Source organism: Pseudophryne corroboree, chromosome 5, assembly GCF_028390025.1.
Source record: "Pseudophryne corroboree isolate aPseCor3 chromosome 5, aPseCor3.hap2, whole genome shotgun sequence".
Lineage (NCBI taxonomy): Eukaryota > Metazoa > Chordata > Amphibia > Anura > Myobatrachidae > Pseudophryne > Pseudophryne corroboree.
This window is the reverse complement of record NC_086448.1, coordinates 26464001-26481566: the sequence shown is the minus strand read 5'-3', so window position 1 is coordinate 26481566 and position 17566 is coordinate 26464001. Positions and strand designations below refer to the sequence as shown.

The following is a 17566-nucleotide window of genomic DNA, read 5'->3' as shown; positions in this document are numbered from 1 at the left end:
GTATGTATATATATATATATATATATATATATATAATGCATTAAGCTAAAAAATCAGTGCACATGTACAAAAATGTTGGTACTGTATACTGGGAGAGGTTCCTTACCGAGGTCAGCTAGGAAGGGATCAGTCTGTGTGGTAGTCACATTCAGCGTAGGCAGCCTCAAGACTTCTTGTGACCATTAGCTCTGGTTCACCTGCAGCTGGCTGAGAGAGGTCAGTGTGTGGAGCTCTACCCGGAGGGTCCGCGAATCGCGAGTGGCCATAAAATTGATTTGGTCCATCAGGGGGCGGGGGGGTTTCTGGGTACTCAGAAACCCCCCCTGGGTGCGCCACTGGTGACGCGCGGCTCTTTACATGGAATCCGAATCTCGCGAGAATCCGACAGCGGGATGATGACGTTTTGCCTCGTTTGGGTTTTCCGAGTCAGGTGGGAAGAACCGAGGCTGTCTCGGACCCGTGTAAACCACGTGGAGTTTGGGGGTTCGGTTCTCGGAGAACCGAACCCACTCATCTCTTGAAATAACCCACCCAAATCTAACTCTCTCTGCACATCTGTCCCCCCTGCAGTGCACATGGGCCCTCATTCCGAGTTGATCGCTAAGAGTCATCGCATCGCAAATGTACGAAATGTAAGTATCTGCGCATGCGCAAATGCGTGATTACGCATGCGCGAGTACATACGTACGACAACTGTGCAAAATTACTCAGAAAAAATAAAGCCGTAACTGCCAAACGAAAACGAGGAGTGGCGTGGGCGTGGCGGAGGCGAGACTTCGCAATGCTCCGACAAGGGCGTGAAAGTGGGCGTACAGTGTGGGAGTATTCAACTCGCAATGGGCGTGTTTTTCGCAAATAAACATTGTCGCTGTTAAAACTAACATAGGAAACCGTAGCAACATTCACGCAGCAGCAGAGTAGGTCTGCAGTTACTCTACATTTGCGAAGTACTGGTACAAGTGTGTATGCAGTAATTAGCAGTTAATTGGATATCACATTCATCTGATGTCCAATTACTTGTTAATTAATGAGCAGATGAAAGTTACCAACCAGCAATTGTCTGAACACACATTACATGTTTAGTCTACTCACATAGAAATCTCACACACTGCCAAATAAGGGTGTTTATTTTTTTTGAAATTGTTGTGTAAGCCTTTTTAAAACTTGTTTTAATGTGTGTAAGACTCCCAAATACAAGCAAATGAAAATATTTGTGAAAGTGTTTGAAATCTGCATAATTGTTTAAAAATAAACCAACACCAACATAATGCAGCATACACTTTAATTTAGGCTTAAAAGTCACAATAATATTTGATTATAATATCTGACAATGTTTGAAATGATGTCCTGTTGACCCTAGATATTTATAAAAAGCGTCGTGTCTGTTTACTTAATATGGACATTAAAGTGTGGTGCAAAGCATACCTTTTTTTTTATTTTTTTCAATTTTTAAGGAGAATTAGCAGATTGGTCTACAAGTGTCTATATGCTGACCTAATCTTTCTGGAACTGCATTACCTGGAAGAAACTGCTCAAATTTTTGAAATATATTTTTTATTACTATATAATTTTTTGACAACATTTAAACATGGCTCCACATGAGTCGCACAGGCAGAGATGGACCAAGCAGCAAGCAGATGGCACTGACAATCATTAGATAGCAGAACTCAGTACTCTGCAAAAGTCTGCTTCTGACAAAAGTATATTTTTAAAGCATAAATAAAACATGACACACCCTGCCACACACACATTTTAAACCAAATGAGAAAGAATTAGGATCCACCACACAAACACAACAATACATAGCACACTAGTAAGAGGAAGATGGCTCTGGTGTTTATACACATAAACTCACAGGCTACAATACATCCAAACAGAAAGAATACATTTCACTAAGAGGGAGTTATCCATTCTGGTCACACAAGCTAACTCCAAAAATACAGAGAGGCAACATCAAAAACATGGGTGCTGCCCATCTGGAGAGACATCATTTTCTTCTTTTTCTCCCCGCCTGAGGCTGTTCTTCTTTGGAAGGTCTGCGGAGCGACCTTCGTTGGGCCTGCCCAGTGGGCTGTTCTTCCTGGGCAGGGGCAGGGGAGGGAGCCGATGTGGGTGGCTCTCTGCCACTGTGGGCAAGGGAGACAGCGATGGCCTGGAGCCCTTGCAAGATGTTATTTGCAAGGGTTTGGAATGAGGAGGCAAGTTGTTCTTGGCCCTGCCTGATCTCTGCCAGACCTTTGCAGAGTTGAGCAACACCTTGCTCAACACAGGTTCGGTGCTCAGTGAGCCGGACAGCTATCTGGCTTACCTCCCGGATGACCCCGTCTTGAAACCGATTTAGGCTCTCACCATACCTAGCGATTTCAAGCAGGATCTCCGGGATAGCAGAGGGTTGGGTGGGGGGGCCAGTAGGAACCTGCAGAGGTGGGATTTGTTGGCCCACACTGCCAGACTCACTAGGTCCCTCCACCTCAGCCTCAACCACATAACCGTCCTGTGACTCAAACGGATCACCCCCCTGTGCTGTGTTTTGTGGCAAGCAAATAGAAGAATGTGTTGGAAAAAAGTAGGATACAAAATTAGTTTATTATTATAAATACTGTCAAAATTACAGACAACTAAATGTGTAAACTTACCTTCCAAGTCATGTCCCGTCAGGATCTCAGGCAGGTCCGTGTCCATATGAGACACCCCTTGGCCCTCCTCATAACTGACACAGGGCATCGCCATCTCCTCCAAGTCAGTATACTCCACAGCGACAGGTGCTCCTCCACCTGTAGCCCTTGAGGCATTCCACTCCGCAGCCCTCTTTGCCTTCAGGCGGGATTTGAAGTCGGCCCACCTACATATGTATTGTGAAAGAGGGACAAAGTAGAGTCTTATTATTTGTCTAAGCTAATATATAGGACACGTGTTCTGCTTGTGTTTGCTAGACATAACATCACATGTAACTACATTTTTTAGTCAACTTAGCACAGAAAAAGGACTGTCAATATGCACTTACCGTCGTCTCACTTCCTGTGATGTTCTGACGACAGAGCCAACTTCATTCACAGATTTTGTGATGTCTCTCCAGATTCGTTCTTTTGAAGCAGCCCCCATGTTTTTTGGCCCTCTATGGATTTTGGACATGGCCTGCGTGACCAAGACACGTAACTCCCTCTTAGTGAATGCAGGCTGTCTTTTCTTCCGTCTGGAGGTAGCCTGTGAGGTTTCTTGTTGTTCATCACCATCTTCCTCCTCACTAGCAGCTTCTGTCTGTTGTGTTTGTGTGGCTAAAGCCAATTCTCCCTCAGTTTGGTCACTTTGTGTGTGTGGCAGAGTATCCCCAGTCAATTGGTGTGGTTCAGAAGCAGACATTTGCAGAGTACTAGGTCCTGCCTCTTCAACATCCGCAGAGGCGTATTCCAGCATGCGCCGTTGGCAATCTATGCGTCTTTTCCGCAATGCCATCTCCTGCTCTGCAATGCGGTCCATCTCTGCTGCGATTTGCTCACGAGAAGCCATGTTTGTGATGACGTGTGTACGCCGAGGTGTGTGCTTATATACCTACGTGCGTATCGTTAATTCACACAGGTGTACACTGTTAATCTGATTAATGATTGCACTGCTTATTTAAGGGCCTACTTTGCACGCTGTGAGTGTAGGTAGTTTGGAGTTTCACTTGAGTTTGTTGGCTTGTGCGTGAAGGTGCTATTGGAATTTGCAGAGTGAGTAATTGTCAAGCATACATTTGTCCTTTCGTTTGCGTTTTGAGTATAGACATTTTTTTGTTGCGTTTTTTCGTTTGTGAGTATTCTGGAAATCTTCTTGGTAATTTTTTGAATTCAAAGTTTTTTTTTTTTTGGTTTTTTTTTAATTTTAATTTAAAAACACATATATATTTAGCAAGTCCATTTTTGTAAATAAAACTGTGCTTCTTTGATTTGACTGTCATTTTTGTTCTCTTGTAGGAGTTGTTTTTTGGGTGAGGAAACCCTTGTATATTTTGAGTTTTTGGTGTGCAAGAAAACACAAAAACTTTATTGATTTTGGATCAGGTAAGTGCCCTTTGCCTGTGTTGTTGTTTGTTTGTTTGAATGGTCTGTATGTTGTTTTTGACTGTCATTTTTGTTCTCTTGTAGGAGTTGTTTTTTGGGTGAGGAAACCCTTGTATATTTTGAGTTTTTGGTGTGCAAGAAAACACAAAAACTTTATTGATTTTGGATCAGGTAAGTGCCCTTTGCCTGTGTTGTTGTTTGTTTGTTTGAATGGTCTGTATGTTGTTTTTGACTGTCATTTTTGTTCTCTTGTAGGAGTTGTTTTTTGGGTGAGGAAACCCTTGTATATTTTGAGTTTTTGGTGTGCAAGAAAACACAAAAACTTTATTGATTTTGGATCAGGTAAGTGCCCTTTGCCTGTGTTGGTGCCTGTTTGTGTTTGTTCAAAGTGTTGTTATTATGTTTCTTTGCCATTTTGTAAAGACAAGTATTTTTTCTTACCTGGATTGATCTGCAAAGTAGTTTTTTTCTTGCCTGGCCTAGCTACTAAATGGATTTTTTTTGTTACTTGATTGAATTTTTTCCTTTATTTTATTTTTATTTATATTTGTTTTATGGTGTTTGTGATGTGTTTGATGCTCAGAAATCTAGAAACTAACATTTTTGTTTTTTCTCACATTAACATATGTTTATTTTTATTTTTTTAATTTTGTTCCTGAATTGAACCCAGAAATAATGTCGTACGCTCCTGCAGTAAGTTGACTCCACCTTTTTTTATACATTTATTGTTTGTATATTTTTTAATAAATAATTTTGGAGTATTAAACATTTTTTTGTTTTTATCTCAAAAAAGTGTGTTATGTCGATATTTATCGCAGCAGAAGCCCTACCTCCCCAACCCACGCCAGCACTCCCACCCCAACCGCCAGCCCCACAACCACAACCGGCTCCTCATCAACCAAGGCAACGGAGGCGTGCTAGGCCACCAATTTTCAGAACCCGTGTCCTACTTTTTGGGATGCCAGATGATGTGGTGGTGCGTAGATACAGGCTGCCACCACATCTAATCCTAGACACTCTCTCCATAATAGAGAGTGATCTGGAGTCTGAAATTCGGTATCCTACAGCAATACCACCATTGACACAATTCCTTGCTGTGTTACATTTTTTGGCTACAGCCTCATATCAACATGTTGTGGGAGACCTGGTTGGCATGTCGCAGGGCCAGTTCAGTAAGGTCCTGCGGCGTGTCTGCCAGGCTTTCCTAAAGCAGGTGAAGCAATTCATTGATATGCCTTTGGATGTTGGTGCCCTAGATGTGGTGAAGCGGCAATTTGAGGAAGGTGGTAGTCGCTTCCCACATGTTATTGGGGTTGTGGATGGCACACATGTTGCTATTCAGCCACCAAGACATAATGAAGAAATTTATAGAAACAGGAAACTGTTTCATTCTCTGAATGTAATGGTTGTTTGTGGGCCATCCCTCCAGATCCTTTCCCTGAATGCCAAGTTTACTGGAAGTTCACATGATGCATATGTCATTAGACAATCAGGGATATGGCAGAGATTAAGAGCAAGTCAACGAGCAGACATGTGGTTATTGGGTGAGTTTGTAGATATTTTTTATCTTAAAAATAAATGAAATTTTTGAATATACTCTTTTTAATTTAAGGTTTTTCCTCAAACAGGAGACCGTGGATATCCTTGCACCCCCTGGCTCATGACTCCTTACCGTAATCCCAGGCCAGGACCACAGATGGCATTTAACTCCGCGCTTACTGCCACTAGGCAGCTGGTGGAGCGCACAATTGGTGTCCTTAAAGGGCGGTTTCGTGTGCTCCACCGCACTGGTGGCGACATCATGTATTCGCCGGAGATGGCAAGTAAAATAGTGGTCCTGTGCGCAATACTACATAATATCGCGGTAAGGAGTAGTGTAGAGCTTCCTCAGGCAGAGGAATTGCCTGATGAGGAGCCAGGGGTTGTTCGACACTTCGGTGGTGGGAGTGTTACACGGAGGGGGAGCCAAGTGAGGGCAAGGATTGTTGCCGAATATTTCAGGTATAGTGTTTTTATCTTATTTTTATGTTGAAAAAACAAAGCACAGTATGCTTATGTTTTGTTTGTAATGTTGACATTTTGTTTGAGATTGTAAGGTCATTGTGTAATGGTTTAGGATTTTTTGTTTATTTGTCATTTTTAAAAAAGTAAAAATCCGTTAACACGTTAAGCTTACAATTTGAGATTAGTACAAAATATAATGTGATGTGGCTAAATAGTGTCCTTATTTGTTTTATATCCTAAAATCTTGATTATTTAAACAAACACAAAAACAAATGAAATTGAATCTTGCCCACTTTGTGACTGTCCAGCTGAATGATCACACAAACTGTGGTGAGTACACAGATATGTTTACAATTTTATTCAAAACTGTGTGTCTCTGTGTCTGTTTGTGTTATGGTTTTTTTATTTTTTATTTTTTTTTTATGCAAAAATTTACTTCTGCGGATGCGTTTTTCCGCTCGTGCGAAATAACACTGCTCTTCACAGCATTGCAAAGATCAATAAAGTTATTAGAAATGACAACAGATTTATGACCAATCACATGCTAACAGACGCTATAAATATATGCCCAAATAAGGAAAACGCCATTGCCAAGATGCGTGCTGCACCGTTCACCAGGCGTGAGCTCCGCGTCCTGGTTGCGGTGATGGACCGCCGCGTAGGCCGCGTTGGGCGCTTCATCCCAAATCGGGTGAAGCGCGAGGCCTACGCGGAGGTCCGCCGCCTGCTGCGGACTCGCGTCCGCAGCAGGCGGTCAATCATTCAACTTGAGAGGAGATGGAGTGATCTCCGCAGGAGGACTCCCGAGCTGTTGGCGGAGATCCGCCAGCAAATACGTTCTATGCATACACGACGTAAGTTACATTACATAAGAATATTAGCAAACATTGTGCAAATTTACACTAAGTGGTAGGCTAATTGCAACGCTGAGTGTGTTTTTTTACAAAATAGGACAGTGTGTGTGGTTAGGCCAAACAGTACTGACTGTAGCAAACTGACACCAAACAAGTGCATGTTTTCAAGAATTAATAACCAGCCAGGAAACTGGTCCCAAATACTTGATCATTGCTGCCTATATAATAAGGTGCCTTGAATAGTGATCTGGTGATGTTGCCTAGACCAATCAATATGACTCAATGGACTAGATTACGGAATGAGCTTCAAAGTAAAAGTTATGACTCATTTTGTTTGCTGTGGCCAACATGAATAGGATTTATACATGTTTGATTTTCATTTCTAAAAAACACTGTATTTTACATGGAACAGAACATTGAAAATTGAAATTGTTTACTATGTAATTTCACATGTAAACTAAATGTTGTCAAAAATATCATTATAGGACAACAACAACGGCAGACCTCTCCGCCCCCTTCCCCTTCCCAGTCCCCCTCCCCTTCTCACTCCCCCTCCCCTTCTCACTCCCCCTCCCCTTCCCAGTCCCCCTCATCTTCCCAGTCCCCCTCATCTTCCCAGTCCCCCTCAGCTTCCCTGGCCCACACCACTTTACACTCCCCTTCTCACCACACCTCTCCATCTCTTTCTGGGACCCCTTCTCCTCCTTCCCATACCCCTTCTCCTTCAACTTCTAAATCACCATCTCTGCCCCCCTCACCCTCTATTGGCTTAACTTTCTCTCCGCCCCCCTCGCCCTCTCAATCAGACCCCCCCTCTGAAATTCCAGCACCAATCCAGCCTCCTTCCCCCATCCAGCCTCCTTCCCCAATCCCTCCTCCTTCCCCAATCCCTCCTCCTTCCCCAATCCCTCCTCCTTCCCCCATCCAGCCGCCTTCACCCATCCAGCCAACATCCCCACCCAGTGAATGGGCAGAGGAAGCCCCTGAAGCCAGTTCAGGGAGTGTTCATGTTGCCGTGGAAAGTAAGTTTTTTTTTTTTTTTAAATGATTACCTACTTACACTTACAATGACAAAACATGCAGTGTTGTACTGTTTGAAATCTTGTACCAAGGACACAAATTTGTGTTTTTCTTCATGGTGTACATGTTGCATTTACATATTTGTGAGTGTCATTATATGTACAGTGTTTATGTGTGCAATGTTTTGTGTGTCCACTCTAGGTTGACACTCATTAGGTAGCCAGGGTTGCCAGGACAACAGGGTTTATATGTGGGGTTTTTTCTGGGAAACAGTTAGACCTGAGTGGAGTTTAGTATGTTGTTGGTCTTTTACACTTGTGCCTGTGTAGTCTTAATATTTGCACTTACAAAACACATGCTTCACTTTGTTATGCAGCCTAATGACACAGTGATTTGTGTTGTGAAAGTTACACTCACAAAATGACTATTTGTTAAAGTCAAACCTGTTTGCAATTATTTAGTAAGGGCAGCTTTCAGGGAGTGTGGGAATGCTAGGATATGTTGGCCTTCTGAAGATGTTGATATGCAGTGTGATGATGCAGCACCAAACCCCTTAAAAATATTAAAAAAACACTCCAGATGTGAATGAATGCCAACATGGTGTAACAGTGACGAAGATGGTAGTTATCTTTAACATGGGATGTCGCCCATAGCAACCAATACAAATAAACTTTACAATTGGGGAACCACTTCTACAAGATAATCATCTTATTTTGGCTTGTTTGCTATGGGCAACGCTCCATCTTAAAATGAACTCACATAGTAGTAAATGTAGCCCATGGTCTAGAATACTGTAAAAATTAGCCAAAAAAGCCTGAGCAGGCTTGTGTGTTTTTCTGCTAATGATTGTACCATAAAACAGGCATGATGTATAAACTTTGCCATTAAGCATGCCTGTCCAAACTGCGCAACTGCAACTGTAGAGAAACTACACATCCCAGCATGCCCTGACACAGGTTTGGCATTCCCTGGCCCCAAAACTGAGTTAACGCATGCTGGTATATGTAGTTTCACACCAGCTTGAGGGATGCAGTTTGGACATGCCTGCATTAAAGTGTGCTTTGTGCCTTGCTTGTATAATAAGCAATGTGAGTAAGTTAGTAATGTTTATGTTATCTTTTAATTTCAGATGTTGCCGTTGGAGATCCCACATCGTTGCGGGAGATTGTGGGAAACATGAGGCGACATCTCCAGGCCTTGCTGGGTCTGCTTGATGAGATGGAAAATTTTTGTTAATTTTTTTATGTTTTTTTAAAAACAAAAATTATCTTAAGATTTCTAAAAATCATTTTAAAAAAATAAAAGAAAATTATTATACTTAAGCGGGTGTTTATTATTTAATAATGCAATAAAGGAACAGCAGATTGCAGAACAAACATTTCTTACATTAAACATTTCATACAGCTAACGTAAGTTATTTTAAAAATCTAAAACAAACATGTTATTGGCTAAATAAACATGCAAAAACCTTCATTCACATACAAAAACTCTACTTTAATAAATACACAAAACACATTAGACCAAGCACATTGCAAACATCTATATTTATATTAAACATGTAAATAGAAATATGTTCTTTTATGGCTACAAAGTGTTCTTCAGGTATTTATAAAATACTTAATTGATCATGAACATTACAATTCAGTCACTAATTGGATTTGTAATTGAGGAGGGCTTGTGGACTTTTAATTGGAAGGTGTTATTCCACTTAATAGTAAAAAAAAACAATGTGGTGCGTTTCTCCGCAAAAGTGAGCACTTTAACTGATAAATGTGTAAATCTACGACTACCTAGTATTTTTACGAATAAGTATGTGTTAATGCGATGGGTTCGCATTGCTGCAATGTTTTTGCATTGCTGCGATGTCATTTGGCGTACGCCCACTTTGTGTAATAATGCGTGCGAATGAGCAAAAATACGTTGGGGGCGGATGTTCGCAAAATTACTACATTAACGCAACTTTACTAATAGGTTGTGTGAACGAAAAACTTAGCGATCAACTCGGAATGAGGGCCATGGTTTTGCCCAATTGCTAACAAACTTGCTGCTGCGATCAACTCAGAATTACACCCTATGTTACCTTCGTGCTCAGGACCTGGAAGTGACAAAACGAGAGGGCAGGAGAGAACTTCCGCCCTTACAGCACCTAAACGTTTTCTCCATTCTCCGGGGATTTTTTGTTTCTATGCAGCATTGGACCCTCGCGGGCTCGCTTCGCTCGCCACGCATCAGGCTTGGTGTCTCGCTCCACTCCGCTTAGCTCACCACACATTACTATTCCAAATACATTGTAACATGGACCCAGGGGGTTATGGGAAAGGTCCTCTCCACGAAGGGAAACTAGATGCTACCCTTCTCTGACAGGTCAAGCCACATTCAGGTCCAGCAGGAAAACAACTGAAGCAAACAGTGCGTCAGAAAAGTCTGTTATTTCTGCCACGTGGACCATTAAACAATTCCTTGGAATCAGCTTTGTTTTTATGTAGAACTTTGCAGTAAATAAAATAAAAAACTGAAATTTTAGATAGATTTCTCCCCAGCAATTTTCCTGCTCAGGTGACGTTACCTTAAGGACAGGTAAACAGGGAAGGGCATCGCCATGGCAGCCCGCAAAACTGCAATGAGGTCTGTAACATAAGGGTCTGCTCTGGGCCTCCTCCTGTTACCGCAGCATCCAGGTTTACAGTGGGGGTAATTCCAAGTTGATCGCAGCAGGAAATTTTTTAGCAGTTGTGCAAAACTATGTGCACTGCAGGGGGGGGGGGGCAGATATAACATGTGCAGAGAGAGTTAGATTTGGGTGGGTTATATTGTTTCTGTGCAGGGTACATACTGGCTGCTTTCTTATTACACTGCAAATTAGATTGCAGATTGAACTCACCACACCCAAATCTAACTCTCTCTGCTAGAGATGAGCGGGTTCGGTTCCTCGGAATCCGAACCCGCCAGAACTTCATGTTTTTTTTCACGGGTCCGAGCGACTCGGATCTTCCCGCCTTGCTCGGTTAACCCGAGCGCGCCCGAACGTCATCATGACGCTGTCGGATTCTCGCGAGGCTCGGATTCTATCGCGAGACTCGGATTCTATATAAGGAGCCGCGCGTCGCCGCCATTTTCACACGTGCATTGAGATTGATAGGGAGAGGACGTGGCTGGCGTCCTCTCCGTTTAGACACTTGATTTACTAATTTTGGGGAGCATTAGGAGTACTCAGTAGTGTACAGTGCAGAGTTTTGCTGATAGTGACCAGTGACCACCACTTTTATTTATAATCCGTTCTCTGCCTGAAAAAAGCGATACACAGCACACAGTGACTCAGTCACATACATACCATATCTGTGTGCACTGCTCAGGCTCAGGCCAGTGTGCTGCATCATCTTATTATATATCTGTCTGACTGCTCAGCTCACACAGCTTATAATTGTGGGGGAGACTGGGGAGCACTACTGCAGTGCCAGTTATAGGTTATAGCAGGAGCCAGGAGTACATAATATTATATTAAAATTAAACAGTGCACACTTTTGCTGCAGGAGTGCCACTGCCAGTGTGACTAGTGACCAGTGACCTGACCACCAGTATATAATATTAGTAGTATACTATCTCTTTATCAACCAGTCTATATTAGCAGCAGACACAGTACAGTGCGGTAGTTCACGGCTGTGGCTACCTCTGTGTCGGCACTCGGCAGCCCGTACATAATTGTATATACCAGTGACCTAACCGTGGTTTTTTTTTCTTTCTTTATACATACATACTAGTTACGAGTATACTATCTCTTTATCAACCAGTCTATATATTAGCAGCAGACACAGTACAGTGCGGTAGTTCACGGCTGTGGCTACCTCTGTGTCGGCACTCCGCAGCCCGTCCATAATTGTATATACCAGTGACCTAACCGTGGTTTTTTTTTCTTTCTTTATACATACATACTAGTTACGAGTATACTATCTCTTTATCAACCAGTCTATATATTAGCAGCAGACACAGTACAGTGCGGTAGTTCACGGCTGTGGCTACCTCTGTGTCGGCACTCCGCAGCCCATCCATAATTGTATATACCAGTGACCTAACCGTGTTTTTTTTTCTTTCTTTATACATACATACTAGTTACGAGTATACTATCTCTTTATCAACCAGTCTATATATTAGCAGCAGACACAGTACAGTGCGGTAGTTCACGGCTGTGGCTACCTCTGTGTCGGCACTCCGCAGCCCGTCCATAATTGTATATACCAGTGACCTAACCGTGGTTTTTTTTTCTTTCTTTATACATACATACTAGTTACGAGTATACTATCTCTTTATCAACCAGTCTATATATTAGCAGCAGACACAGTACAGTGCGGTAGTTCACGGCTGTGGCTACCTCTGTGTCGGCACTCCGCAGCCCGTCCATAATTGTATATACCAGTGACCTAACCGTGGTTTTTTTTTCTTTCTTTATACATACATACTAGTTACGAGTATACTATCTCTTTATCAACCAGTCTATATATTAGCAGCAGACACAGTACAGTGCGGTAGTTCACGGCTGTGGCTACCTCTGTGTCGGCACTCCGCAGCCCGTCCATAATTGTATATACCAGTGACCTAACCGTGGTTTTTTTTTCTTTCTTTATACATACATACTAGTTACGAGTATACTATCTCTTTATCAACCAGTCTATATATTAGCAGCAGACACAGTACAGTGCGGTAGTTCACGGCTGTGGCTACCTCTGTGTCGGCACTCCGCAGCCCGTCCATAATTGTATATACCAGTGACCTAACCGTGGTTTTTTTTTCTTTCTTTATACATACATACTAGTTACGAGTATACTATCTCTTTATCAACCAGTCTATATATTAGCAGCAGACACAGTACAGTGCGGTAGTTCACGGCTGTGGCTACCTCTGTGTCGGCACTCGGCAGCCCGTCCATAATTGTATATACCAGTGACCTAACCGTGGTTTTTTTTTCTTTCTTTATACATACATACTAGTTACGAGTATACTATCTCTTTATCAACCAGTCTATATATTAGCAGCAGACACAGTACAGTGCGGTAGTTCACGGCTGTGGCTACCTCTGTGTCGGCACTCGGCAGCCCGTCCATAATTGTATATACCAGTGACCTAACCGTGGTTTTTTTTTCTTTCTTTATACATACATACTAGTTACGAGTATACTATCTCTTTATCAACCAGTCTATATATTAGCAGCAGACACAGTACAGTGCGGTAGTTCACGGCTGTGGCTACCTCTGTGTCGGCACTCGGCAGCCCGTCCATAATTGTATATACCAGTGACCTAACCGTGATTTTTTTTTCTTTCTTTATACATACATACTAGTTACGAGTATACTATCTCTTTATCAACCAGTCTATATATTAGCAGCAGACACAGTACAGTGCGGTAGTTCACGGCTGTGGCTACCTCTGTGTCGGCACTCGGCAGCCCGTCCATAATTGTATACTAGTATCCAATCCATCCATCTCCATTGTTTACCTGAGGTGCCTTTTAGTTGTGCCTATTAAAATATGGAGAACAAAAATGTTGAGGTTCCAAAATTAGGGAAAGATCAAGATCCACTTCCACCTCGTGCTGAAGCTGCTGCCACTAGTCATGGCCGAGACGATGAAATGCCAGCAACGTCGTCTGCCAAGGCCGATGCCCAATGGCATAGTACAGAGCATGTCAAAACCAAAACACCAAATATCAGTAAAAAAAGGACTCCAAAACCTAAAATAAAATTGTCGGAGGAGAAGCGTAAACTTGCCAATATGCCATTTACCACACGGAGTGGCAAGGAACGGCTGAGGCCCTGGCCTATGTTCATGGCTAGTGGTTCAGCTTCACATGAGGATGGAAGCACTCAGCCTCTCGCTAGAAAACTGAAAAGACTCAAGCTGGCAAAAGCACCGCAAAGAACTGTGCGTTCTTTGAAATCCCAAATCCACAAGGAGAGTCCAATTGTGTCGGTTGCGATGCCTGACCTTCCCAACACTGGACGTGAAGAGCATGCGCCTTCCACCATTTGCACGCCCCCTGCAAGTGCTGGAAGGAGCACCCGCAGTCCAGTTCCTGATAGTCAGATTGAAGATGTCAGTGTTGAAGTACACCAGGATGAGGAGGATATGGGTGTTGCTGGCGCTGGGGAGGAAATTGACCAGGAGGATTCTGATGGTGAGGTGGTTTGTTTAAGTCAGGCACCCGGGGAGACACCTGTTGTCCGTGGGAGGAATATGGCCGTTGACATGCCAGGTGAAAATACCAAAAAAATCAGCTCTTCGGTGTGTAGGTATTTCACCAGAAATGCGGACAACAGGTGTCAAGCCGTGTGTTCCCTTTGTCAAGCTGTAATAAGTAGGGGTAAGGACGTTAACCACCTCGGAACATCCTCCCTTATACGTCACCTGCAGCGCATTCATAATAAGTCAGTGACAAGTTCAAAAACTTTGGGTGACAGCGGAAGCAGTCCACTGACCAGTAAATCCCTTCCTCTTGTAACCAAGCTCACGCAAACCACCCCACCAACTCCCTCAGTGTCAATTTCCTCCTTCCCCAGGAATGCCAATAGTCCTGCAGGCCATGTCACTGGCAAGTCTGACGAGTCCTCTCCTGCCTGGGATTCCTCCGATGCATCCTTGCGTGTAACGCCTACTGCTGCTGGCGCTGCTGTTGTTGCCGCTGGGAGTCGATGGTCATCCCAGAGGGGAAGTCGTAAGCCCACTTGTACTACTTCCAGTAAGCAATTGACTGTTCAACAGTCCTTTGCGAGGAAGATGAAATATCACAGCAGTCATCCTACTGCAAAGCGGATAACTGAGTCCTTGACAACTATGTTGGTGTTAGACGTGCGTCCGGTATCCGCCGTTAGTTCACAGGGAACTAGACAATTTATTGAGGCAGTGTGCCCCCGTTACCAAATACCATCTAGGTTCCACTTCTCTAGGTAGGCGATACCGAGAATGTACACGGACGTCAGAAAAAGACTCACCAGTCTCCTAAAAAATGCAGTTGTACCCAATGTCCACTTAACCACGGACATGTGGACAAGTGGAGCAGGGCAGGGTCAGGACTATATGACTTTGACAGCCCACTGGGTAGATGTATGGACTCCCGCCGCAAGAACAGCAGCGGCGGCACCAGTAGCAGCATCTTGCAAACGCCAACTCTTTCCTAGGCAGGCTACGCTTTGTATCACCGCTTTCCAGAATACGCACACAGCTGAAAACCTCTTACGGCAACTGAGGAAGATCATCGCGGAATGGCTTACCCCAATTGGACTCTCCTGTGGATTTGTGGCATCGGACAACGCCAGCAATATTGTGTGTGCATTAAATATGGGCAAATTCCAGCACGTCCCATGTTTTGCACATACCTTGAATTTGGTGGTGCAGAATTTTTTAAAAAACGACAGGGGCGTGCAAGAGATGCTGTCGGTGGCCAGAAAAATTGCGGGACACTTTCGGCGTACAGGCACCACGTACAGAAGACTGGAGCACCACCAAAAACTACTGAACCTGCCCTGCCATCATCTGAAGCAAGAAGTGGTAACGAGGTGGAATTCAACCCTCTATATGCTTCAGAGGTTGGAGGAGCAGCAAAAGGCCATTCAAGCCTATACAATTGAGCACGATATAGGAGATGGAATGCACCTGTCTCAAGTGCAGTGGAGAATGATTTCAACGTTGTGCAAGGTTCTGATGCCCTTTGAACTTGCCACACGTGAAGTCAGTTCAGACACTGCCAGCCTGAGTCAGGTCATTCCCCTCATCAGGCTTTTGCAGAAGAAGCTGGAGGCATTGAAGAAGGAGCTAAAAGGGAGCGATTCCGCTAGGCATGTGGGACTTGTGGATGCAGCCCTTAATTCGCTTAACAAGGATTCACGGGTGGTCAATCTGTTGAAATCAGAGCACTACATTTTGGCCACCGTGCTCGATCCTAGATTTAAAGCCTACCTTGGATCTCTCTTTCCGGCAGACACAGGTCTGCTGGGGTTGAAAGACCTGCTGGTGACAAAATTGTCAAGTCAAGCGGAACGCGACCTGTCAACATCTCCTCCTTCACATTCTCCCGCAACTGGGGGTGCGAGGAAAAGGCTCAGAATTCCGAGCCCACCCGCTGGCGGTGATGCAGGGCAGTCTGGAGCGACTGCTGATGCTGACATCTGGTCCGGACTGAAGGACCTGACAACGATTACGGACATGTCGTCTACTGTCACTGCATATGATTCTCTCAACATTGATAGAATGGTGGAGGATTATATGAGTGACCGCATCCAAGTAGGCACGTCACACAGTCCGTACTTATACTGGCAGGAAAAAGAGGCAATTTGGAGGCCCTTGCACAAACTGGCTTTATTCTACCTAAGTTGCCCTCCCACAAGTGTGTACTCCGAAAGAGTGTTTAGTGCCGCCGCTCACCTTGTCAGCAATCGGCGTACGAGGTTACATCCAGAAAATGTGGAGAAGATGATGTTCATTAAAATGAATTATAATCAATTCCTCCGCGGAGACATTGACCAGCAGCAATTGCCTCCACAAAGTACACAGGGAGCTGAGATGGTGGATTCCAGTGGGGACGAATTGATAATCTGTGAGGAGGGGGATGTACACGGTGATATATCGGAGGGTGAAGATGAAGTGGACATCTTGCCTCTGTAGAGCCAGTTTGTGCAAGGAGAGATTAATTGCTTCTTTTTTGGGGGGGGTCCAAACCAACCCGTCATATCAGTCACAGTCGTGTGGCAGACCCTGTCACTGAAATGATGGGTTGGTTAAAGTGTGCATGTCCTGTTTTGTTTATACAACATAAGGGTGGGTGGGAGGGCCCAAGGATAATTCCATCTTGCACCTCTTTTTTCTTTTCTTTTTCTTTGCATCATGTGCTGATTGGGGAGGGTTTTTTGGAAGGGACATCCTGCGTGACACTGCAGTGCCACTCCTAGATGGGCCCGGTGTTTGTGTCGGCCACTAGGGTCGCTAATCTTACTCACACAGCTACCTCATTGCGCCTCTTTTTTTCTTTGCGTCATGTGCTGTTTGGGGAGGGTTTTTTGGAAGGGACATCCTGCGTGACACTGCAGTGCCACTCCTAGATGGGCCCGGTGTTTGTGTCGGCCACTAGGGTCGCTAATCTTACTCACACAGCTACCTCATTGCGCCTCTTTTTTTCTTTGCGTCATGTGCTGTTTGGGGAGGGTTTTTTGGAAGGGACATCCTGCGTGACACTGCAGTGCCACTCCTAGATGGGCCCGGTGTTTGTGTCGGCCACTAGGGTCGCTAATCTTACTCACACAGTCAGCTACCTCATTGCGCCTCTTTTTTTCTTTGCGTCATGTGCTGTTTGGGGAGGGTTTTTTGGAAGGGCCATCCTGCGTGACACTGCAGTGCCACTCCTAGATGGGCCCGGTGTTTGTGTCGGCCACTAGGGTCGCTAATCTTACTCACACAGCTACCTCATTGCGCCTCTTTTTTTCTTTGCGTCATGTGCTGTTTGGGGAGGGTTTTTTGGAAGGGACATCCTGCGTGACACTGCAGTGCCACTCCTAGATGGGCCCGGTGTTTGTGTCGGCCACTAGGGTCGCTAATCTTACTCACACAGCTACCTCATTGCGCCTCTTTTTTTCTTTGCGTCATGTGCTGTTTGGGGAGGGTTTTTTG

At 44.2% G+C, this 17566-nt stretch overlaps 1 long non-coding RNA gene across 1 annotated transcript; it reads left to right on the top strand.

Moving 5' to 3' along the window:
- Positions 1–5403: 5403 nt before the first annotated feature.
- On the top strand, positions 5404–9133 carry LOC134928751 (uncharacterized). Its single transcript, XR_010177984.1, has 5 exons — positions 5404–5584; positions 5669–6041; positions 6353–6374; positions 7384–7920; positions 9048–9133. It is a non-coding gene; the product is annotated as an uncharacterized LOC134928751 (long non-coding RNA).
- The last annotated feature ends 8433 nt before the right edge of the window (positions 9134–17566 follow it).